The following is a 25,268-nucleotide window of genomic DNA, read 5'->3' as shown; positions in this document are numbered from 1 at the left end:
CACCTGTTGGTAAGCTGCTGCACAAAACACACACAAAGTGCGTCTGGAGTCTCTCTGTGCTTGTATCAGAGCTTATCCGTGGGCCCATGGGCATGTTTGGGTCTTTAGAAATTCAGGCCCTCTCTCCACCAAGCTCTCATTTCCTCTGAGGCCTGGATGTCCTTCTGGTCTAGGATCGGCCCCTCTGCTCTGATAACAGGAAGCTATTGCCTGACATCAGCAGCTTCTGAGGAAGTCCCTGGACAGATGTCCAGGCAGGGCCCAGGGTCTCAGTCCCCTTTGTCCTCACCTCCTTCACTCTGAGTTTGCTCAGACTCTCAGAGTGACAGGAAGAGCCAGCCCAAGGTCCTCCAGGCACTGGCCACCCACCCTCCATCGTCCTGTCCAGCCCTGGGGATACCAGCAGTGTGAAAGGGAAGGGAAATCTCCTCCCTAAGCTCCTGTAGAATGTGCTCTCTGTAACTTCAGCCCCCACATGGTCATATGGAAACTTCTGGATGCCAAGTTCATGAGGGACCTCTGGGACATAGAAAGGCCCTGCTGGTTTTCAACCATGAGGTTGAAAAGGAATCACAATGCAAGTACAGTAGACCAGAACATCAATACACAACTTAGACGCTCAGCTCTAAAGTAAAAACAAATAAATATGTAAATACAGAAACTGTTATACTTACAAAAAGTTGCAAAAAAAATTATATAGCCTCACATACTCTTCACTGAACTTCCTCTAATGTTAAGATATATGTTATAAGCATAATATAATTATGTAAACCAAGAGATTTAACATTGATATCCTCAAGCCATTTTACAGATCTTATTTGAGCTTCAATAACTGTCCCATTGAAATAGTACAAAGAATTCAAAAACATTATGCAAATTTGTGTGAGACATAGAAGACCACAGATTGTACTTACATGAAATGGCCAGAAAAGGCAACTCTGTAAAGTCATAAAGCAGATCAGTGGTTGCCTACAGCTGGGAGCATGAGGAATCTTATTGGGATGATGAAAATGTTCTAAAACTGGCTTGTGGTGGTGTTTGCACAAGTTGGTAAATTTACTAAAAATTATTGAATTATATGTTTAAAATAGGTGAATTTAAATGATACCTCAATAAAGATGTTTTTTTAAATGTACAAACAAGGGCTGGTATATAACTTAGTTGGCAGAGTGCTTGCCTGGCATATACAAAGCCCTGGATTCAATCCCCAGCTACACACACACACACACACACACACACACACACACGCACAAAGTGCAAATAATATTTGTATATTTTTTACCCGTTTTCCTCAAATGTTGACATTTTTTTCCTTGCAGTGGTGGGGATTGAACCCAGGGCCTCTTGCATGCTAGAGGAGTGTTCTACTACTACCCTTAGTCCTCTACCATCTTATAGCAACAATAAAATGATCAAAGCCAGTAAAGTAACATTGATATAAGACTATTAACTAATCTAAAGACTATTAACTTTTCATTACTATAACAAAATACCTGAGGCAGGCTACTTTGTAGATAAAAGAAGTTTGTTTAGCTCACAGTTTTGGAGGCTGAAGTCCAAATGGCATGGTTCAGGCTGTGCTGAAGGTCATTCTTTTCTGCATCACATGACAGAAGGAGTGTGGGTGTGTCTGGTCTCTCTTCCTTTCCTTATTAAATTAATCTGGATTAAATCATGGGGACTCCACTCTAATTAACTAATCTAACTTATTCACTTCCCCCAGGCCTCATTCGTAGACACTAATCCAATTAATTTTACCTTCTTCATACTGTTAACATGAGATATTGGGAATTCAGCTCCTGCAAGTGTTGGATGGTGAGGACAAACCTCATTCAAACCATAGCACAGACCTTATTCAAATTTCAACAGTGGGAAAAGATCCAAGATGGCAGACTAAAGGGAGACTGCATTCCTTGTGGCTCTGTGACTCAGGATTCAAGCAGAGGAAGTACTGTTTTCTAGGAGGCAGTACCCTGCCCTCTGCCAGCATATTGCCAGCCTTTTGAATACAGATCACTCACTGACCACCACCTGTCATCTGTTGATTTGCCCATTTGCCTGCCTCTTGTCTGCCCATCACCTGCTTTTCACTTACCCATTGCCCACTGCTCAATGTCCACCTGCTGATCATCCACTGTTAGCCTGCAGACCACCTGCTGCCCACCATTGCCTGAAAGTTCATGGTCATAACACCCACAGGTTTGGTTACAAACAGCCCCCGCCATCCTGAGACACCGCACAGGGCCAGCAGGTTTGCTGCCTCCACCGCTGCCATCTCGGGGCATGGCCACCTCGGTCTGGAGACACAGGCCAGGGCCTGGAGATCTATTGGGGTACCTGCAGGTCTGGTGGCACTTCTGTTCAGTTGGTAGTGGCTGCCATCTGGCTCCCTCCTTGCAGGGATGCTCCTTTGTATGAACACCTCCCTGGTGGTCTCTGCAAGTTGAAAGGGCATTGAGATCTTGGGACTGCAGCAAGACATGGCCTGGGGAAGCTGAAGCCCAGGTCCATCAGATTGCAGCTGGGTGTGCCTGGGGCAGTCTGGTTCTGGCAAGTCTGTGGAAAGCCAGAGACTAGGGGCAGTTCCCTGGGGGGAGTGCAGGGTGAAAAAATTGGAGAAAACTGGGTTTTCTCCAGCTCAGTGAGTCCTGAAGTATGCAGGGAGGGAAGGGGCCAGCTGCAATAGATGGGAAGACTGTAAGAGAGTGTGAGGGCATCTTGGTCACCCACCCAACCCGTCCAGCATCCACTGGACTAGAGCTAATATCAAACTTCACACAACTCCACCTATCGGCAGAGAAGGGAAGCTGAGAAAAATTTTGAAAGCCAACAAAAGCAATCATTCAATTTTCCATTGAGACTTTCCTTTTATTTTTTTCATCCTCTCTCTCTCACACTTCTACCATCTTTGAATTCAAATATTTTTCATGCAGCAATTTATTGAGGAATGGGATGTCTGAAGAGTATATTATGATTTTGCTGTGTAATCTTATATATATATTTTTTTAACCTGTATATATTATTTCTCTCACCTGTCTCCCTGGATTCTCTTCTCACTTCTCTCATACAGCCAACTTCTATTGATTACTCCCTCATTCTTACTATAAAATTTTACCTCTATCTTCCCTCCTTCTCTCTCATAAACATCACATCTTACACTACTTCTGTTCCCTCAATGTGCATTATTTGAAACTGTAAACCCTTTTAGCAAACTTACTGTTTATATTGTAGACAATAAGTGAACACTTCATTTCTTTTTATTGTGACAAAACTGTAAACACCTTAATAGGAGCCATTTGGTTTAAAGTGGTATATTGTTTGCATTGGGTGCTGTTAATTTTGGTCTCCCCCTTAAAGGTGAGGTACTGGAAGCCTTCAGGGACACTATAAGACTACAGGGTAGAATCTGTATTGCCTCATATCCATACTGCTAGATGGGAAGATACACAAACAGCATGAAAAAACAAATGTCTCAAACAAACCAAGATGTTCCAACAATAGAATCCATAGACAACACAGTAGAAGAAATGTCAGAGAAAGAGTTAGAAAATACATAGATTGATCTTCAAAATAAAGAGAGAAAATACTTTTTTCTCCAAAATATTGGAGAGAAAATACAGGGTGTGAAAGATTACTTCAATAAAAAGGCAGAGATTATAAAAAGGAATCAAACAGAAATCCTCAAATTGAAGGAAACAATAAAACAAATTAAAAATTCAGTGGAAAGTATCACCAATAGACTAGACCACCTGGAGATAGTACCTCAGACAATGAAGACAAAATATATATTCTTGAAAATAAGACCAACCACACAGAGAAGATGGTAAGAAACCATGAACAGAACTTCCAAGAAATATTGGATGGCATGAAAAGACCAAATTTAAAATTTATCAGAATAGACAAAGGAATGGAATACAAACCAAAGGAATGCACAATCTTTTCAATGACATAATCTCAGAAAACTTCCCCAATCTAAAGAATGAATTGGAAAATCAATTACAAGAGGCTTACAGGACCCCAAATGTACAAAATTACAGCAGACCCACACCAAGGTACATTATAATGAGAATGACTAACATACAGAATAAGGATAGAATTTTAAAGACTGTGAGAGAAAGAAAAATCAAATTACAAATAGGGGAAAACCACTTCAGATTTCAACTGATTTCTCAACCTCAATACTAGGAGGTCCTGGAATAACATATATCAAGCCCTGAAAGAAAATGGATGCCTATTGAGGATTTTATATCCATCAAAATTAGGCTTCAGATTTGAAGATGAAATAAAAACCTTCCATGATAAACAAAAGTTAAAAGAATTCACAACTAGAAAGCCTGCACTACAGAACATTCAAGCAAAATATCCCATGAAGAGGAAATGAAAAAAAAGAAGGAAAAGAAAACCAGCAAAGAGAGGAACTACACTAAAGGAAAGTTCAATCAAAGGAGAAACTAGGTCAAGTTAAAAACTAAAAATAAACCAAAATGACCAGGAATACAAATCATATCTTAATAATAACCCTGAATGCTAATGGCCTAAACTTATCAATCAAAAAACATAGACTAGCAGATTAGATTTTTTAAAAAGACCCAATATTATTCTATCTTCAAGAGACTTACTTCCTAGGAAAAGACAGCCACAGACTGAAGGTGAAAGTTTGGGAAAAAACATGTCACTCACATGGACTGTGTAAACAAGCAAGGGTTTCCATTCTCATATCAGACAAAGTGGACTTCAAACCAAAGTTAGTCAGAAGGGACAAAGGAGGACATTTCATACTGCTTAAGGGAATCATACGTCAACAAGACATAACAATAGTAAATATATATGCCCCAAACAATGAAGCATCTATGTACATCAAACAAACCCTTTTCAATTTCAAGAATCAAATAGGCCACAACACAATAATACTAGGTGACTTTAACACACCTCTCTCACCACTGGATAGATCTTCCAAACAAAAACTAAACAAAGAAACTATAGAATTAAATATTACAATCAATGATTTAGACTTAGTGGATATATATAGAGTATTTCATCCATCATTGAGCAGCATATAGATCCTTCTCTAAAATAGACCATATGTTATGCCACAAGTGACTCTCAGCAAATACAAAAAAATAGAAATACTACCCTGCATTCCATCAGATCATAATGGAATGAAACTAGAAATCAATGATAAAATAAACAAATAGAAACCATTCCAACACCTGGAGACTAAATAGCATCCTACCAAATGATGAATGGATAAAAGAAGAAATTAGGGAGGAAATAAAAAAATACTTAGAGATAAATGAGAACACCAATACAACATATCAAAATCTATGGGACACTATGCAGGCAGGGCTAAAAGGAAAGTTCATTGCATTGAACTTATACATTAAAAGAATAAAAAGTCAACAAATAAATGACTTAACATTACATCTCAAAGTCCTAGAAAAAGAACAGATCAACACCAAAAGTTGTAGAAGACAGGAAATAATTAAAGTCAGAGTTGAAATCAATGAAATTGAAACAAGAGAAACAATTGAAAAAAATTGACAAAACAAAAACTTGATTCTTTGAAAAAATAAAATTGATAAACCCTTAGCCACACTAACAAAGAGAAAGAGAGAGAAAACTCAAATTACTAAAATTTGTGATGAAAAAGGAACTATCACGATGGACACTACTGAAATACAGAAAATAACTAGAAACTATTTTGAAAATTTATGCTCAGATAAAATAGAAAATATTGTAGACATCAACAAATTTCTAGAAATATATGATCTACCTAAAGTGATGCAGGAGGACATACACAATTTAAGCAGATCAATTCCAAGCAAGGAAATAGAAGATGCCATCAAAAGTCTATCAACCAAGAAAAACCTGGAACCAGACAGATTCTCAGTCGAATTCTCCAAGACTTTCAAAGAAGAATTAATACTAATACTCCTCAAATTATTCCATGAAATAGAAAAGGAGGGAATCATTCCAAATTCATTCTATGAGTTTAGTATCACCCTGATACCAAAACCACCATGAACATATCAAGGACAGAAAACTTCAGACCTGCGAGTGGACTCCAGGACTCCAAGACTCCAAAATGGTGCCAGTCATGCCAGTGATTTAGAAGGAACTCATGGATGTCAAACTAGGAAACTACCAAGATAGATACTGATGAAAATTCTCAGTAAAATTCTGGCAAATTGCATACAAAAATATATTATAGATAGTGCACCACAATCAATTCGGTGCTCATTCCTGGGATGCAAGGTTTGTTCAACACACAGAAATCAATAAATGTAATACATCACTTCAATAGACTTAGACAAGAATTGTAGTATCTCAGTAGATGCAGAAAAAGCATCAGACAAAATACAGCACCTCTTCATGTTCAAAACACTAGAAAAACTGGGATAGTAAGAACATACCTCAACATTTTAAAAGCTATCTATGCTAAACCCAGGCCAACATCATTCTAAATGGAGAAAAAAAAATTGGTACCAGGGATTAAACTCAGAGGCACTTCACTACTGAACCATATCCCTAGTCTTTTTTTTTTTTTTTTTTGTATTTTATTTAGACATAGGGTCTCACTGAGTTGCTTAGGGCCTCTCTAAATTGCTGAGGCTAGCCATGAACTTGCAATCCTTCTGCCTCAGCCTCCTGGGTTTTTTTTTTTTTTTTTTTTTTTTTTTTTTTATGTTAAACCAACTTTCCACCCTGGTATAATTACTACTTGGTCATGTTAGTCATGGCATATAAACCTTTTTAGATGTTGCCCGTTTCTATTTGTTACTCTTTGTTACTAACATTTTTTTTCTTAAAAAAATTTTTTTTAATACTGGGGATTGAACCAGGGGCACTCAACCACTGAGCCAATCCCCAAACCTTTTTTAAATTTTTTATTTTGAGACAGGGTCTCACTAAGTTGCTTAGGGCCTTACTAAATTGCTGAGGCTGAATTTGCAATCCTCCTGTCTCAGCCTCCCCAGAGGCTGGGATTACAGGCATGGACCACTATGCATGGCTTAATTTGTTTTTTATTGGTTCTTTTTAGTTATACATGACAATAGGATCCATTTTGATATAATTATAAAAGCATGGAATATAATTTGTTTTAATTCAGTCCCCAGTATTTCCCCTTCCCTTTCTTTCTTCCCTCCCCCGTTCCCTTCCTTCTGCTCTGCTCATCTTTCTGCTATCTTAAAATCTTTTAGAGAAACTTTATCTTCAAGTGTGGCAGTCTACACCTGTAAACCCAGCAACTCTGGAGGCTGACAAAGTAGGTTGACAAGTTTGAGGCGAAACTCAAACTTAGCAAGATGCTGTCTCAAAAAAAAAAAAGAAAAAATGGAGATACAGCTATCAGTGGTAAACAGTTCAATCCCCAGTACCAAAAGAAAAAAAAAAAGAAGGAAACTTTGTTACCATCATTAAAATCAATATTATATGTCATAAATATAAAGGAGCACAATTAAATTCTGACTAGATATTCTTACTTGCTTTGGGCTTAAAACCTGTAATTTCACTGTCGTTTTTTCAAAGCACTGAATAGAAGGGACAATTTTTGCTTTGATAAAGAATTATGATTGTGATTTATTGAGACATCTCAAATATATAAATATATAAATGTTCATGAATTTGTAATGATACTTAAAAACCTCACTGACTACCTTTGGAATTGACAAAGAACTCATTCTTCCAAAAATGGACAAATAAATAAAAGAAGAGTAATAAGCACTTACCATGCTTTTCTTGTTCTAACTGTATATCAGGGTAAATAATAGGTGAGGGGAATTTTTTTCTTTTTAGATGAAATATATATATTTTATATATGTATGAATTTAATATATATTTATGTATATTAATTTAATATGTATTTCATATATATGTATGTATGTTTGTATGTGTGTGTGTGTATATATATATATATATATATATATTATATGAATTTTAAAACCTTCATTTGTGAGTGGACTCCAGGACTCCAAGACTCCAAAATGGTGCCAGTCATGCCAATGATGTAGAAGGAACTCATGGATGTCAAACTAGGAAACCACCAAGATAGATACTGATGTAGGATTTTACCCCTAAAGGCGTTGTTGGGGTATTTCAAAGAGGTTATGACCAGCACTGCAACGAGTACACCAATGTGAAGAAAGCCAGCTTGAGTTATGTTAACTGGAGTTAATATGGTGCTGGCAGTTGACAAACTTTTCAGTTACTGCTTTTTTTTTTTTTAATAAGGGACTCAAAAGTGGATAGTCATGCAAGTACCACTGAAGAGGGTCCAGCGTGGAGGGCTACTGCACTCCTGACCATGGCCTCCTTGGCTCAGCTGCCTTCCATGAGGAACTCTGTCTTTCCTGAACACTTTCATACCTGAGAACTAACACCTGATAAAAGGTGACTGGTATATGAAAAACAAAACTCCGTCATTTTGCAACCTGTGATGACATCGTGATTCTAGGTAGGGATCTAGTCACAGCTTCTAAACCCAACAGGTGAGAACTGAAAAGTTTGGATATGAGGTGTACCCCAAAATCTGTTCATGCAGGAATATTCAGAGGTGAAATGACTAGATTGTGAGAGTGTGACCCAATCAGCTCATCCTAGTTTGAATGAACTGACTAGGTGGTAATTATAGGCTTGTGGGATGCGGCTGGAAGAGGTGGGTCACTGGGGGTGTGCCCTGGAAGGGTGCATCTTCTCTGTGGCCCCTCCCCCAGTCCCTCTGTCTGCTTCCTGACCCTGCCATGTCCTAAGCGGCTTTCCTCTGCCCATCCTTGGGCAGTGATGCACTGCCTCCTTTCAGGCCCAGGGCAATGGAGTCAGCCTTCTATGGACTGAGACCTCTAAAACTGAGCCCCAACTAAACTTTTCCTCCTCTTAAGTTGATCTTGTTGGGTATTTTGGTCACAGCAACGCAAAGCTGACTAACAGAAACTTTCAGGTTGTTGCCTCCGGAACATACAAATGGAGTTTTACTCGTAGTGGAAGAACCGGAAGTTACCTCCTAAGGGAATGCACAGGAAGCTCTCCAACCTGCTTCCCTTGTGTTTTGGATGGAACTTCTAAACAGAGGGCTGCATCTGGAAGTCAGGTTAGATAGAGGACATCACAGGAAAGCACAACCGAATCCAGAATTTGGTCTGATATAAAGAAAATTGACAACTATAACAGGGAAAATGAACTGAGGTCATTGTGCTAAGTGTGCACTCTGGGGACTCTGTTGTACAAAAGCAGCAGCTGGGGTCAGCTGGGAAGTTTATGTCTGAGGTCACAGGAACTGGAACCCAGAGCTGAGTGACTTTCACTAGTCTGGCAGCTCCATAAGAATTGGAGCTGTTTCTGTCATTCTCAGCATTTTGTGCCCTTGGCATTTAGGAGGTGCCTAGCACTTGGGCTCTATGAATGAGCTGAACCACTTATGGTCCTCCTCCTCCTCTGCCTGCTTTTCCTCCTGTCTCCCCCTCTTCAGCTGCTCCTTCAGCAAAGCAGGGAGACGTTAAAAACAGTATATGAAGCATCCTTAGCACAGCAACACTCAGCACAAAGTGAGACAGACCAGTAGAATAGCGGAGGGAGTCTGGAAATAAACCCATGCCTATATGGATCATTAATCACTTAGTTAATTTTTGTGTGTATGGTGCTGGGAATCAAACCCAGGGCCTTACTCATGCTAGGTAAGTGCTCTAGAATTGAGGCATACCCCCAGCCCTGGATAATTATTTTATTTATTTGTTTGTTTGTTTATTTATTTATTTATTTATTTATTTATTTATTTATTACTGGGGATTGAACCCAGGGGTGCTTAATTACTGAGCAACATCTCCTGCTCTTTTTATTTGTTTATTTTGAGACGGGGTCTCACTAAGTTGCTAAGGCTCGCCTTGAACTTGTGATTCTCCTGCCTCAGTCCCCCAAGCTGCTTGGATTATAGGCATGTGCCACCCCCTGCACCCAGTCGGATGATTACTTTTTCTTGTGGGAGGTGGTACTGGGGATTGAACTCAGGGGCACTCAACCACTGAGCCACATCCTCAGCCCTATTTTATATTTTATTTAGAGACAGGGTCTCACAGAGTTCCTTGTGATTGCTAAGACTGGCTTTGAACTCACAATCCTCCTGCCTCAGCTTCTCAGACTGCTGGAATTTCAGGCGTGCACCACAGTGCCCAGCAGATATTACTTTTTGACCAAGCAGAATTACTTTTTGACCAAGATGAGACACACTGTAGTTGAGAAAGGATAGCCTTTTCAACAAGTGCTGCTGGGACAACTAGACATCCTACACAACCAACAAACTGAAATAAATCCATAACTCTCAAATGCAAAAGTTACTTCCAAATAAACCACAGACCAAAATGTAAAGGCTAAAACTACCAAACTTCTAGAAAATAAGCAGAGGAGAAAGTCTTCCTGGGTTAGGCAAAGATTTCTTGGGACAGTAATGATCTGTATTGTTAAAAAAATGAATTGGACTTCACCAAAATTTAAAACTTTTGTTGGGGTGTGTTGACACACACTTACAATCCTAGCCACTTGGGTGCCTGAGGCAGGATTGCAAGTTCAAGGCCAGCAACTGGGCAACTTAGAGAGACCCTATCTCAAAATAAAATAAAAGAGGCTGGGATGTGGCTCAGTGATAAATACCCCTGGGCTTAATCCCCAGTACCCCCAAAATATTTTTTTTTAACTTTTCCTCTTCAAATCATGCTGATAAGAGAATGAAAATATAAGCCACAGACTTGGAGAAAATGCTTGCTGATAAAAGACTTTTTACCCAGATATTATGAAGAAATCTCAAAACTGGATAGTAAGAAAATAGTTGTCTGTGTAAATAGGTGTATATCCCTGTAGGTAGAAGGGGGGAATATTTGCCATGGAGCTAATTCCATCTGGAAACTGGGCAAGTGATCCTGAGTTTCCACTCATGTATTAGTCAACTTTTCATTGCTGTGACCAAAATACCTGACAAAAATAACTTAGAGGAGGAAAACCTTATTTTGTCTCACAGTTTCAGAAGTTCAGTTCATTGTCAGGCCACTTCATTGCTGTAGGCCTGAGGTGAGGTAGAACATCATGGCAGAAGGACATGGTGGAAGACAGCTGTCAGATCATGGCAGTCTAGAAAGTCTAGAGAGGGAAAGAGACAGAGAGAGACAGAGAAAAAGACAGAAGGAGGAGGAAGAAGAGGAGGAGGAGGAAGAGGGAGGAGGAGGGAAAGAGAAGGAAGAGGAGGAGGAGGAGAGGAATGGGGGAGAAGAGGGGGTTGGAGAGAGGATAAATCCTGGCACACCCTACCTATTGACCTACTTCATCCAACTAGTACATTCTAATTAACACACTGATGAGATCAAAGCCCTCATGATCCAATCATTGCTGAAAGTCCCACCTCCAAACCTTGCTGCACTGGGAACCATTCTTTCAACACATGAGTTTTGGGGGGACATTCCAGATTTAAACCATAACAACTGGGTTTTTGTTTATCTGTTCCTTCATTTATTTTTTTGAGGAAGTAGGGATTGAGCCCAAAGTTGCTTTACTACAGAGCTACAGCCTCAGTTCTTTTTATTTTTATTTTTTTGAGATGGAATCTCACTAAGTTACCCAGACAACCCTCAAACTTGTAGTCCCTGCCTCCCTGCCTCACTCCACTGTGTAGCTGGAATTATAGGAGTGTGCCACTGTGCCCAGCCTATGTAACCATTCTTTTTTTTTTTTTTTTTTTGGTATGAGGATTGAACTCAGGGGCACTCAACCACTAAATCACATCCCCAGCCCTATCTTGTATTTTTAAATTCAGAGACAGGGTCTCACTGAGTTGCTTAGCACCTCACTTTTGCTGAGGGTGGCTTTGAACTCACGATTCTCCTGCTTCACCCTCCTGAGCTGCTGTGATTATAGGCATGAGCTGTGCACAGCTCATTTATCCATTTTCTTCTTCTTCTTTTTTTTTTTTTTTTTTTTTTTTTAGCAAAGGCAACAACACAAAATTTATTGGAATTATTTTATTAAATAATTTATACATATTCAACATCACTGAATAGAAATAAAGAAACACAGCAACTCAGTAAGGCTCAAATTAGGGACTTTCCAGAAACTAAAAAATGTCTTAGTAACTGTATCTTTAACAAATGGAATGACCAAACTCGTGAGGTCAAATGTATCTCAATCAACTACAAGATTCAATCTTGCCAACATATTTTTCTCTTTAAAAGCAAACAAAAAACAAAACTCCATTATTTAGTAATTATCATATTTCTTGGTTTCTTTTCTCAAATGCCACAGAAAGAAAAGTGATAAAAGGAGGCAAAACACCTAGCCTCAGCAGTATTCAAAACTGTAAGGTTGCTTTCACAATTATTGGTATGAAGACTTAGATTCCCACCTGACAGATTTATTTACTTGTGTGAATAGGAATGCGCTCAAAACCTTAGTCTTTACCTTTACTTCACACTATTGTGATATGATTAAGCCATTAATAAAGTGGTATGAATAAACCATTAAACCTTCTGTATTAAATGGATTAAAAATGTTTAAAAAAACTTACTCTTTCAAGAAACTCTCAAGAAACTTTCTCTTCCAAGAAACCAGGATAATCTCAGTACAAATTTTGGTGGTCAATATGTTACAGTACTACAGGATACTTTGTTTTCTAATGGAAAGTATATTGAAAAATTTCTCATTAGTAAGTCAGTTTCATAATGTGCATAGAAATAAATGATTCTATTATAAGAACAGCCACTAATTGGTTCTTACTATTCCCAATAACTTTAAATATAAAATTTAATTATAAAAAAAATTCCAGAGACTGGGGTTGTGACCCAGTGGTAGAGCGCTTGCCTGGCATGTAAGAGGTTCAATTCTCAGAACCACATATAAATAAATAAATAAAATAAAGGTCCATCAACAACCAAAAAGAAAGAAATATCAAAAAAATATTCCATGCCTTATTTAACCCTGTATACCAAGTAGTTTAAGTGTTGAAAATGAAAAACATTTAAGAACTCTCTCTTGAGAATCTAGGAGGGACTGGGGTTGTAGCTCAGTGGTACAGTGCTTGCCTGGCACGTGTGAGGCCCTGGGTTTGATCCTCAGCACCACGTATAAATAAATAAATAAAATAAAGGTCCATTGACAACTAAAAAAAAAATTAAAAAAAAGAACCTAGGAGCCAGGCCTGGTGCCACACACCTATAATCTCAGCTACTCTGGAGAATGTGGCAGGAAGATTGCAAATTCAAGGCCAACTGTTGCAATCTAGCAAAACTATCTCAAAACAAAAAATAAGAAGGGCTAGAGCTCAGTGGTAGAGTGGCCCTGGATTTAATCCCAAATACCACCACCACCCAAAAAAAAAGACAGACCATGGATACTACTTAGCATTTTTAGTGATAAAAGGAGAAAACATATTTCTCAGAGATTTTAAAGGAAGAATGGACTCCAGAGTCTTTAAAATTTTGTGCCTTTCAATGCTTTAATGTGATATGCCCACCCCCCCTTCAAAATTTACCAAACAAAATTAGCCAGGAAGGTAATCAAACATTTGTAAGATAAATTTATTATTTTTCTGATCTAAGTGCAATGATTTTAAAAATCTTTTTAAACAAATAACTATGAAAAAGTATTTCAGAAAATAAAATGCAAATGGAACTTTAATCATTAGGTTGTTTTTAAATTTATCCTAACCCTATATTTAGTCTGAAAAACAAAAAAAAAACTAGGAATAAATCTAGCACATGCATTTCAAGGTTCCTCTGCTAGGAATTGTGTTAAGATCAGTTTACTAATGGATAGCACTATATAATAGAGCATAACGAACACAAGCCATTAGATGTGATCCTTGCCTCATACCCTCGGATTATGTCAGAATAAAACTGACAATTCTGCCAGGCTCTGAACCCCTCATGCCCCCAGCCTACACCCTGAAGCCCTAACATACAACTCTGTACAAGTTGAAGTAAATTAAAGCCTAAGTTTTCTCATCTTACTATATGAAATGGTCGGTTATTTGATAAATACTAAAACATTGTTAAGAATCCATTTTATGTTTTGTTTTGTTTTTTTTTAATCAAACACCTTGTGCAAGAACTGACAACACAAAAAAGTTCCTTTGAAATTTGGTCCACAAATTCCATTAAGAGGTTAGAAATTTAAAACCTACAAGAGGAAGTGGGAATCCCTAATTCCAACATATTGTAATTACTAAAGGGATATACATGCATACTAAAAAATTTGCTCACAGAAGGCACAAACTATAAAAGGTATAGTCTTTAATTTAAAAAAGAACTAGCTGATACCCTTCTTTGTTTTATGAACACCATAATAATCATGAAAATTTACTTTGGCCGGGTACAGTGGCACACACCTGTAACCCCAGTGACTCAGGAGGCTGAGGCAGGAGGATTGTGAGTTCAACGTCAGCCTTGGCAATAAAAAGTACAAAACAGAACTTGGGATGTGGCTTAGTGGTTAAGTGCCCCTGAGTTCAATCCCTCATACCCCCCCCCCAAAAAAAAAGATTATTTGTCTATGTATTCTCTAGTCATTAATTGAGATGTAATTTTGAAGATTAAAATTGCCTTTAAAAGGGGTTTTAATAGCTATCAAAGCAATATTCAAGCATGATTTCAAGGAAGGATGCTTTCAGGTTTAGAGTTAACCTTCTTTGTCAAAAATCTTCACAACATCAAAAACTTCATCAACAGATTGAGAAGCATCTATTTTCTTGACTTTGCCCATTTCTTCATATAAGTCAATAATTGGCTTTGTTGACTGTGGGTAAGTCTGAATTCTCTTCTCCAAGTTCTCTCTATTGTCATCACTCCTACCCCTGCTCTCTCCCCTCTCAAGACATCACTGGATACAGATTTCAAAAAACAGAACAAAAGATACATCTGCCTTCTCATCCATAGTCTTGTTCCAACCTTGAAGGGTGTCTTGATTTCTTGGAAATTCATCAGTCAAGAACTTATTCTTCTCAGCATTGGCAGCCATTGTTTGATCCTTTTCCCTCTTTAATAAACTGATGGTTATCTCAACTGGTACAATCTTTCCATCTTTAATGTACTTTTCAATGAGTTCACCATACTGTGAACCTGAGTTCTTCCTTTCATCACAGAGAGGTTCTCCTGCAGAGAGGTGTGTGTAGCCATAATTCTCTGCGATGGGCCTTCTCCCAGCCCACTTGTGACACACATCTGGTCCCCAAAGCACAAGGAAAAGGGAGTGCAGGAATAATAGCCCCAGGCAGCCCCTGTGGCAGGCAACCATGCACAGGTGTCCCTCACCACTGCACCTCGTCTATCCATTCTCGACTGATCTCTTGGTTCTATAGTCAGTCCCTGACTTCCAATGATTCCACTTAGAATTTTTCAACTTTATAACGATGTAAAAGTGATACACATTCAGTAGAAACCATACTTTGAATTTTGAGTTTGGATCTTTTCCTGGGTTAGCCCTATGAGCACAGCTCCTCTCACGTGAGGCTGGGCAGCAGCAGTGCAGTGAACCACAGCCCCTAGACAGCCATGCCATAATGGGAGGAAACAGATGATAGCCACAGTGTACTGGATTGCTAAGCTGGAGTGAGCAGTATGTGAGGTGCATTCGTTGTATTTCAACTTACCTTGGGTTTATGGGGATGTAACCACATCATAAGTTTAAGGCCCTCTATTAAGCTAAATATAGCTTGCCACTTGCCCTTGCCCTTGCCACTGCCCATCTTTCTTGTCTCTAGGAATACCATACATTCTATAAATCAAGACCTTAGAGCCTGCCCTTCTGATATGGCAGACCATCAAGGTAATCATTGACACCTGGTTCCTGACAGTTAGTGGTGCCACCTGACCTCTGTTAGTTATGGTTCATGTTCATTGTTCCTGTGGAACCCAATTCTGTAATGGCATCACCTGTCATTGATTCCATACTACAGAAGATGGCCATGATTGGCTCTTGAACAATTCTTGTGCCTCCCTCTCAATGCATTCCTTATTGCCTTGATAAATGGTATACACTAGAGAAAGTGGAAGACTCAGATCTTCGAGGATTGTCGAACATAGAGACTGAGTTGACAGTGACAATTAGGGACTGACACTTAGGGACTATCTTAATCTATTTTATGTTGCTGTAACAAAATACTAGAAGCTGGATGTTTTATAAAGAAAAGGGGTTTATTTTGCTCACAGTTCTGTAGGTTCAAGGACATGGTATTGGTATCTGTTTGGTTCTGGTGAGGGCCTCATGTCAGATGGCATCACAATGGCACACATGTGGAAGAGACCATATGGTAAGACAGGAAACAAGAGACTGGGGAGAAGACAGCTTCACTATTTTTTTACAACAATTTCTTCTGGAGGGAACTAACTCAATCCCACAAAACCTGCATTGATCCATTCCAAGGGTGCCCATGATCTAATCACCTTTTTGACACCTACAAGGACCCCTCTTCAAGTTCTATCTCTCAAAGTCTCCACCATCTCAATACCACTACACTGGGACCACATGAATGTTTGGGGGTGAGGCTCAAACCTCTCAAAACAGGTACCAAAAGCACCACCATGTCTCTTTGCTAGTGTCAAGTAACAAGTCCAGGTGTGTCCAAGTCCCTCCCCCAAAAGAGTTCTAGACAAGGTCCCTCCCATAAGGATTCACTTGAACCAGGACTTCTGGGGTAATTTTCCTGGTTCCTGGATATATTGTTAAAATGGTCATACTTGGCAGTGTGCAAAAAAGAGGAACAAAGCTGAACACAGTGGTGCACACCTATAATCCAGGTACTTGGGAGGCTAAGACCATAGGATAGCAAGTTCAAGGTAAGTCTGGGAAATTTCCTGTCTCAAAAAATAAAAAGGTCTAGGGGTGTAGCTCTGAGGTAGAGCACCCATGGGTTCTTTTTTCCTGTAATGTAAAACAAACAACAACAACAATCAAAAAAAAAAAAAAGAGGCACATAACAGGCTGACTGCTATCCCTGGAAAGGCCAGCTTGCAAGATTGATCCTTTGTGTTGGGAATGTAGATTTCAGGAATGTTCCCATCATTAATGAGTAAGAACAACTCACTGAGCCTAAACAACTTGGATAAAAAATATGGTTTAGGTCGAACATCTGCTTTCCTTTTGGGAGTTTAGAATATTGGCCAAGTGGAGGGTGTCTACATGACTAGTCCGCAGTAACAGCCTGGGTAGCTGGGGTGTTGCTCAGTACTAGAGCACATGCTTCCCACGCACGAGGTCCTGGGTTTGACCTCTACTACCGGGGGGTCAGGGGTGGGTAATAATCCCAGGCACTGAGTCTCTAATGAGTTTCCCTGGTTGGCAACATTTCACATGTGTGGTCACGACTCATTGCTGTGGGAGTGAAGCATGTCCTATGTGACGCCACAGGGAAGTGGCTCTTACAAGCTCCTGCCTGGTCTTCCCAGACTTCCCCCCTGGACCTATTTCCCCTTTGCTGATTTTTCCTTTTTTCTTCTCCCATAATTTTGTGGTTACAAGTACAACTACTGCTGAGGCTTGAGAGATTTCTCAGCAAATCACCCCAACTGGGGGTGAGCCTGAGGATTTGACACAGGCAGAACCACACATTTGGTGGGGTTTCTATTCTCATGCCAGATAAAGTGGACTTTAAGCTAAAGTTAATCAGAAGGGACAAAGAAGGACTTTTCATTTCATACTGCTTAAGGGAATTATATATCAATGAGACATAACAATCATAAATATTTATGCCTCAAACAATGGAGCACCTACATACATAAAACAAACCCTTCTCAATTTCAAGAATCAAATAGACCACAACATAATAATAATGGGTAATTTTAACATGACTCTGTCACCACTGGATATATCCTTCAAACAAAAACTAAATAAAGAAGCTATAGAAGTAAAAAAATACAATTGATAATTTAGACTTGACAGACATATATAGAATATTACATCCATCAATGACTGAATACACCTTCTTCTCAGCAGCACACAAATCCTTCTCTAATATAGACCATGTTATGTAAGCTATCACATATGTTGGCATACAATTGTAATATTATCTTAATATGCTTTTAGCATCTATAAGGTTATTTTGATAGCTCTTTTTCCATTGATATTAATTTTTATGTTCTTGCTTTTTTTCTTGATTAGACTTGTTTTTTTAATCAGATTTTAGCTGTATTATTTCTTCTCTATTTCATATATTTCTGCCCCTACTTTCATTTTTTCCTTTCTACTACATAATTTGAAAATAACTTGATTGTTATTCTAACTTCTTTCTGATATAAATACTTTAAGTTATGAATGTTCATCTGAGTACTCTTTCTTCCTAGAGATCCTGATATTTTAAGTTTTTATTATCACTTAGTTCAAAACACTTTTTATTTACTTTTCATGTACTTTCTTCCTTGACCTCTGAGTTATTTATAAGTGTGCCATTTAATTTTGAAATACTTGACAGGTGGGGGTGGGAAACACAATCTGCATGATTTCAAATTAAAAAAAGTAATGGGAATGGTTTTTATATTGATTATATTGGCTACATACATGTCAAAACTGATCAAATTGTGTAATTCAAATATGTGCATTTTATTGTACCTTAATAAAGTTATGGAAGATTAAAAAAAAAAAAAGAACCACACACTGGTTTCTTGATCTATAGACTAAGAGGTATTGGAGCAGGAAAAGTCAAGTAGAATCTCCTGAACCTTTTTTATTTTTTATTTTTTGGGAGTACTGGGGATTAAACTCAGGGACACTCAACCACTGAGCCACATCCCTGGCCCTTGTTTGTATTTTATTTAGAGACAGGGTCTCACTGAGTTGCTTAGTGCCTCACCATTGCCGAGGCTAGCTTTGAACTCGTAAACCACCACCACGCTGGGCTTCTCCTGAAACTCTTTTCTCTTATGAAGAGAGTATAGTTGTCCCTCAGATCTGTGGGGAATTGGTTCCAGGACCCTCCCCACAACACACATACATGCAAGTGTATATTCAAGTTCCTTATATGAAATGGCATAGTACTTGCATAAAACCTATACACATCTTCCTATATACTTTAAATCATCTCTAGACTACTTATAATACCTAATATAATATAAATATTATATAAAAGTCAAGCATGGTATTATTATAAAAGCCGGGCATGGTGGTGCAAATCTTTTTCTTTTTTTTTTTTTTTTTTTTAATTAAATTGCAAACATCAAAGCACCACAAATGCGTTTGACATCTAGTGACACTGGGTTGAGAAATGCCAATATAAATACCATATATCAAATTACCATTGTTTCACACCAGGATAAAAAGGGGTGATGGTGGTGGAAGTGGTTTTGGGGTAGGGAAAGTTGTTCTGGAAAGAAACAAGGAAAAGAGCAGAACCAATCTCAAGCAGCCAAGTGGTGAAGTTGAAGGTATGTGACCCTATGATCTCTCAGGTAGGCGGCCAGAATGGCCGTCAGCTAATGCATCTTGGCAAAGGAAATGGGAACCAAGCGCAGTGGCTGGCATATGCAACAGTGCGTTGATGGTAACGGCAGACTGGGAACAACTGGTTTCTGTTGAGCTTGAGGCTGCACGTGTTCCAATTCTCCAGAAGAAAAGTTCCCACGCACAATGGAAGTGTCAAGAGCTGCTGAGACAGGTCAGTACTCTTCCTGCTGCTGTGGCTGCTGGTCATGAGCTTGCTCCTCTGCTTCCGGCTCTTCTGTGTGGCCCTCATGTTCTTCTGAGGCATAGAGCACTTCCATTAGTCGCTGCACGAGGTCATCATTTTCCTGCCCATGTTCTTGGCAAAGCAGCTCAATCTCTCTCAACTTCCCAAAGTAGAAATCCCTTTCCTTTTCCACACCTTCAAGGGCAAGTTTTAATGAATGTACCTGCTCATTAAGCTGTATGACCTGTGTTTCTAAATCTTTATCAGATTTGGATGCTGAACCACTGGATGAAGCCCTTTTGGCAGAGGAGGGGCGAGAAGGTGTGGATCCAAGTTTGGATGCTGATTGTGAGAGCTGTTGGTGAGCAGTACCAGGAGCCCCTCGTTCCTGTCAAGCACTGTGCTATGGCTGCGGGATGTGGAGCTGAGTAGAGCCGACCACAACCTACAACCAATGCACGAAAGGCCGGTGGTGCAAATCTGTAATCACAGCTACTTGGGAGGCTGAGGCAAGAGGATCTTGAGTTCAAGGTCAGCCTGGGCAACATAGTCAGAACCCCAATTTAAAAAAAAAAAATAGGTTTAGTGAATAAGGACAAGAATAAAAAGTCTGCACATCTTCAGTACAGATACAATTATTTTCTGAATATTTTCCATCCAACGTTGGTAGAATTCTTAGGAAACCCCTAGATCCAGAGCTGACTGTACATTTAAAACCAATATTGAATCCAAGAAGAATGATAGACTAGCTTTACCCTGAAAGGATGCAGGGATGGTTGTTCCCATCATATCCTCAGTTCTTGCACCATCTGGCCCCTGTGAAAAGCAGATAGGTCCTATCAGGAAACACTGAATTACGGAAACTTAACCAAGTGGGAAACCATAATTGCAAATGCTGGGCAGGATGTGGTAGATTAACACAGGATCCTGTATATGGTAGCAGATGTTCTTTTCCATTATCTTCTGAAAAGGGGCTTAAATCAGTTTACATGCCCATGGATGGACGGAATTACAAATTCACAGTCTTGCCCCAGGACTATTTAATTCATCTTAGTACAGAGGGAATTAGACTCTATGTAACATCCTACAACACATTTGGGTCTCTATATTGATGAAATCACATTCATTGACCCCATGGGCAAGAAATGCTGAGTACTTCAGAGGGCTTAGTAAAAACAGCTTTCCCACTACTCAGGAGGTTGAGGCAGGCAGATCACAAGTTCAAGGTCAGTCTCAACAACTTAGCAAGACCCTGTTTTAAAATAAAAAGTGTTGCTGATGTTGCTCCGTGGTAAAGTGTACCTAGGTTCATCTTCAGTACTGCATACTCCAGAGAATGGGGAAATCTTGCATTCAGGAAGGAGTTTGAGCCCTTGGTGAGGTTCACTAGTTGATGACATGTTAAATATTCCCTCAGAAATAAGTATAAGATTTTGCACTTTTTACTTCCCCAAAACTTGGTGACCTCTGGGTTTTGGAGGCAGCAGATTCCACACTTGGGAATGCTGCTATGACCCACTGATCAGGCAATCTGGAAGGCTGCCAACTATGACAGGGGCTCCGAGCAATGAAGCACTTTGCAGCAGGGTCAGGCTACAGGTGAACAATCTTGCCTGCTTCACAATATTCAGCAGACTTCCTGGTGCTAGAAATACCTGTGGTAGAGACAGAGCTATGTGGGGTTTCTATCAAAAGTCCCAGGAAGCAAGTCGTAGTACATGCTGCCAGGTCCCAGAGCAAGGCTGTACATTCTCCTGCAAGGAATGTACATCATTCCAAAAACAAAATAAACAAAATTTGACCTTGGGACATTGGGGCACCAAGTGACTATGTGACCAGAGCAGACTGCTACAGGAACTGTTGTCAGAATACAAGAAGTTGCACATAGGGGCAGGCCCAGCAGGAACCAAGGGTGCAAATATGTTCCTGTCACCCACTGCTGCAGTTCCAGCTCTGTTCTCTGATATGGGCCAACACTGGTCCCAGGGGAGGGACTTCCTTGGATGGAAAGTTGTTTTCAGGCTTTTTCTGGTCTGTTGTGTGCATGTGTGTGTGTGTGTGTGTGTGTGTGTGTGTGTGTGTGAGAGAGAGAGAGAGAGAGAGAGAGAGAGAGAGAGAGAGAGAGAGAGAGAGAGAGAGAGAGAGAGAGAGAGAGAGATTGGGGATTGAACCCAGAACCTTGTACGCGCTAGACAAGTGCTCAACCACTGAGCTACATCCCCAGCCCCCTTAAATTTTATTTTCAGGCAGAATGTCACTAAGTTACCCAGACTGACGAATTTGTGATCCTCCTGCCTCAAGCTCCCAAGTAATCGGGATTACAGATGAGTGCCACTGTGCTGTTTGATGCACAGAGCTCCTAAATTAATAGTTAGTTTTTTTTTTTTTATGGTCAACTCTTTTTGTATTTTGCCTAAACAACTCTTTCTGACTCCACATAGCTTCTCCAGTGCCCTTTTGGTAAGTAGAATATGCTCTGGGTCCTCCTGTAGAAAGTATTTAACTGATGGGTTTGGGGGCCCAACACACCTCCACTCTAGCATACCCACTTCTCTAAACATTTTGGTCCCTTTCTCCACTGCCTGCCATGGTTGCATTGCATAGTGAGGGAAGTTGCTTCTTCAAAGTCTCCAAGCTGACAGCTTATCAGTACTTATCAGTTTTCTGGGGGCCCTGTCAGGGTGTTAAGTCTTATGTCACAACAGTGCTCTCATACTGATAAACCTCTCTGTCCTTCAATCCAGCATACAGTGTCCTGTGCCCACTGCTGGCTCCTATGCTGCCCCATGTTGGCAATATCCTGCAGTGCCTCAGCATGTTGTCCCTCTCCTCCCTAGAAGGCCCAGAATTCGTCTTAGTTATTTTCTGTTGCTATAACAAAATATCCAAGGCTGGATAATTTATAAAGAAAAGAGGTTTAAGTCAGTAGAGTGCTTGCCTTGTAAGCACAAGACCCTGGGTTCGATCCCCAGCACCCCCTCCCAATAAAAAAAAAAAAAAAGAGGTTTAGGCTGGACATGATGGTGCACACCTGTAATCCCATCTACTCTGGAGGTTGAGACCCCTTCCCCTGGATCCCGTCCTGGTATCACTACAGTGAAAGTTCTAACAAGTGTCCCTTTACAACATGCCAGTGGCTCTCTCTGTCCCACTTGCCAGTGATGGGGCAGTCAATGTTAGCAAGTCAGCAGGAAGCCAGCTCCAAACTCCCCGTTTAGAAGAGTTAACTTCCTGAGACCCCATCTTGAGTCAAGATTTTGACAGTCTCAGCACCACCTGCATGGGAGCAAAAGCAGCTGAACTGGGCAGGGGAGGCTGAACTGAAATAGTCAAAACAGAAGCCTTAGCCAATCCCACAAGCACGGAGAAACTGGAGTGGCTCTTTGGAGATGTCCCAAATTGAGACAAAAAGAGTCTGGTCCTTCTTACCCCATGTTGCCCAGTCTCCAGATGTGGACTGCACCTGGAAAGGGACATAACCTTGGGCAAGGCAGCCTCTTTCATGGAAGGCAAGTCGTAGATCCAGTATCTTGAAGGGGTGTCTGATTTCAGCCTCCACTATGACTGTCACCATGATCTGTTTCAATCTTCCCACTTTGGGTCAAGCACAGAGAAGTTTCACAGTGGCAGTCTCAGGCGTAGACAAGCCCTGTTCTTGAGCATTCCTATAATGCCACAGGGTTGCTATACAGTGGAGATGGGGAGAGAAGAATCTAATAAGTTGATTGGGATAGGTTAAATGCAAGAATTAGAGGCAACTGCAAACTTTGTCTGTTATTGCACAAGTGAGAACTGAAAAGAAATCATGTATGAGGGGTGGTACTATGACTAATAAAGCAGATTTAAATTTTGTCCTAATTGAAGGCTAGGACCTCCTTAGGCCTCCTCCAGCTGTTAGCGTAACATGATGTTGTCAGTAGGATGGTAATATCTGTAGTTCTTAAAGATGACTCCATGTAGTTGGGCCCTGTCTTGTGTTATGTAAAAGAATCTGGTTACTTCTGAAAGCTATAGACCCAAACTGCAGCTTTAAAATTCATGATGAGGAAAGGTGATGGGGTCGTAAGAATACATACAAAGGTAGTCAACCAACATTTGTCTGTTGCATATAATGCATTTAGGTCTTCTCATCACTTAATAAGAATGTCAAAGTCCAACTTTGCTTTCCTTAACCCTGTGAAGTTCTGCTTTTCAAAGAAAGACGGAGCCTTCTGTGTTGACTCCACATAGCAACCAGCCACCCTTGTCAGGGGCTGGGTTCTGCTTCTGTTTCTGGTCACAACCTGTGTGGTCAGGACTTGCTCAGTTAAGCTGCAGTGCTGAAATGTTCTGATTTGGTTACATTCTGGACCCCCCCCCCACCCCCACCCCAGCAGCAGTTACCCTATTCGTTGTAGTTTTGTAGCAGAAAGCATTTTGTTTTTTCCTACTGTAGGTTACCCTTCCCAGATTGCATTTCAGGAAACTGATATAGCAGTGGCTCCATGAATTCTTTCTGATTTCCACTTTGAATAGGAGTCTGAAGTTATCTTTTCCAACTTCCAATTAATGGATTCTATGCACTGACTAGCCACTATAGCTTACTGCCACCATTCAAATAGCAACTTCTCCTTGATGCCTGAGTACAACCAGCCTCAAAGTTGCCAGTACATTAAGAGGTGTATGACAGCCAGGTGGGGTGGCACATGCTTATAATCCCAGCAAATCAGGAGGTTGAGGGAGGATTCCAAATTTGAAGCTAACCTCAGCAATTTAGTGAGACCCTAAGCAACTTAGCGAGACCCTGTCTCAAAAAGCGAAGTGATGCAGATGTAGCTCAGTGATGAAGCACCTCTGGGTTCAATTCCCAGAACAACAAAAAAGAGGTGTAAAATAAAAGGTGAAAGGTCCAATAAAGCAAATCGCCCATTTCTTGTGCTGGCCAGGGATATGCCTGGAACACACCAAGTTCAGCCACTTGAGAACTTTCACAGGAAGCTCCCATTTTGCAATTCTCAATAGCTTTGTAGCCACGTTGTCAGTTCCAGGCCTGTGTCAGTTGACTGGTTGTAAGGCGACCTTACTGATAACACTGCTAATGATGGCATGGCAGTCCAACCCCAAGGTGAAACATGAATCCCCTGACCTTGCCCCACTTACCTTGGGCACCTCCTGAGGATGTGCAAGATAGTAAGCCTGGCTGGGGCTCGCAGAAGTTCTGGAATGGCACAGGCCTGTACTGAGGCTTGCTGCACACCACAGGTACGTGGGGGAGGCAAGAGTTGCTCCTATATTGAATGCAAAAGAACCTCTTTTGCTTTTTAAATTTAACACTTGGGGTGAGCACCTAATTTTGCCTTCTTGGCATCCCACCCCAATCTGTTGACAGTGCTTCTCTTCCTTTGGGGGAACTCCCCTTCCATGGGACCCCAGTGACTTTGTAACTACTGGTTCCTCTTCCCTCATAGCTTTGGCTAGAGAGCTGCTTTCCAGCATTTGTGCCTCAATTAAATGTCATCTTCTTAGAGAACTGCTCTGACTGCCATGTCTAGTCTGTGGCCCCATGACTACCTTATCATCTTGCTTTGGTTACTTTCAACACCTCTCTGAAATGTTTTTGGGTTGTTGTTGTTGTTTGTTGTTTTTCTGTCATGAGAATTTG

General features: G+C 40.3%; 1 pseudogene across 1 annotated transcript; it reads right to left on the bottom strand.

Annotated features, from left to right (window-relative positions):
- Positions 1-14,635: 14,635 nt before the first annotated feature.
- On the bottom strand, positions 14,636-19,120 carry LOC306664052 (UMP-CMP kinase-like; annotated as a pseudogene). Its single transcript has one exon. The product of its transcript is annotated as a UMP-CMP kinase-like (transcript).
- Positions 19,121-25,268: the final 6,148 nt, after the last annotated feature.

The sequence above is a fragment of the Sciurus vulgaris genome (genome assembly GCF_902686455.1).
Source record: "Sciurus vulgaris genome assembly, chromosome: 6".
NCBI classification, from domain to species: Eukaryota; Metazoa; Chordata; class Mammalia; order Rodentia; family Sciuridae; genus Sciurus; species Sciurus vulgaris.
Note: the sequence above shows the minus strand (reverse complement) of the source record. Positions and strands in the feature narration are given on the sequence as shown.